We start from the raw sequence: 1547 nt of genomic DNA on the forward strand, positions 1-1547 counted from the left end.
GTCGTGTACATCCCAAGAGTCTGCGGATTAGCTCGGACGTGCTCTCTTGGCTGCGCTTCACCCCTTGCTGCCTCTTCTGCCATTCTGTCCTCTCTTTGTTTTCTGCGGATTTCCCTTTCTGTTCTGTCTATGTCCGGGTCAAAGGCAAGCTCAAAATCTGGGTCGAGTTGTCTTCGAGTGGGACGTCTGCTCATGCACTAAGGGAACCTGCAAAAACAAAAGTCCAGAAAAAGGCAGAGAAGGTGAATAAAAGTGAATAAAAAGACAGAGAGTAGGGAGAGACACCCGATAAAGTCCAGAACGATCCCGGAAAAGTCCAGAAAAATCGGGAAAAATCCAGAAAAATTATGAAAAGTCCAGGAAATGTCCAGAATAACTCCGAAAAAGTCCAGGAAATTCTGAAAATGTCCAGAGAGGTCCCGAAAAATCCAGAAAGAGTCCAGAAAAGTCCAGGGAAATACAAACAGCAAAAATAATAAACAGAAAAATCAAGAAATAAAAGAAACAGGGAAAAATTGACTCAAGAAAAAAAAAATAAAAATCACACAAACACGCAAAGAAAAAGGAAGTGAACAAACACACACAAAAAATCAAACCGAAAAATCAAAGGCTCCGGAAAGACTAACCTAGAGTCAATCTATCCTAGCTATGGAAACCGTCAAAAGTCCCCGGCAACGGCGCCAAAAACTTGATCACTTGCGTGACGAGTCTTAAATTTGTAACCCGAAACACAACTAATCCGCAAGTATACGGATGTCGTAGTACCGGGGTCGAACACAAGGACTTAAGTGGTTAAGCTAGGAATCGACTAAAACTAGGAAAATGGAGAAAATAAAATTGGAGAATTGTTTTTTATGAAATAAAATTGGAGAATTGTTTTTATGGGTTTTCAAAGTTGCAGAAAATTAAATGAAAGAAATAAAAATCAAAGCAAGCAATAATTCAAGAGGAGATAATTGACGGGAAAGGTTATGGGAATCGGGTTTCACCGATAATGCAAGGATGCCGTAAAGGATTGTGGACCTAGATCATGCTCGTTCTAAGGCGAGGGATTCCAAGACTAAGGTCGTGTTCGGTTCTCTCAAACCGAAAACCCGCTATCCAAGAGAGCACTCTAGCCATTTTCATGGTCTAGAGTAAAATCCCGAATGCACTACACACTCTTGTCATAATCCTAGATTAAACCGAATCAAATTTCTTTGGATTCAATTTCAATCCAATTGAGTGAATGCATCAAAAGATCAAGAACTCATGTCTGCATGAAATTCCCAATCCTAAAATCTACCCACAAAATTCTCATCCAATGGGTAACATTAAACATCATTCATCAATCTCTAGCAATCAAAACCCAAGCAATTGCATCACTCAATTCAACAAATCCTAGGTTTCCCTAAACATTCATTCAAGAGAGATAAACTTGGAGAACACAAATTTCATTCAAAGCAAGGATTTGAAAGCATAAACAAAGCATAATCTTGGGTCCAAGGTGAATACAAGCATCCTTACATGAGGGCTAATCCCTCATCCCACAACAAGAAACTACTCAC

The sequence above is a fragment of the Tarenaya hassleriana genome, unplaced genomic scaffold (assembly GCF_000463585.1).
Source record: "Tarenaya hassleriana unplaced genomic scaffold, ASM46358v1 Cleome6, whole genome shotgun sequence".
Lineage (NCBI taxonomy): Eukaryota > Viridiplantae > Streptophyta > Magnoliopsida > Brassicales > Cleomaceae > Tarenaya > Tarenaya hassleriana.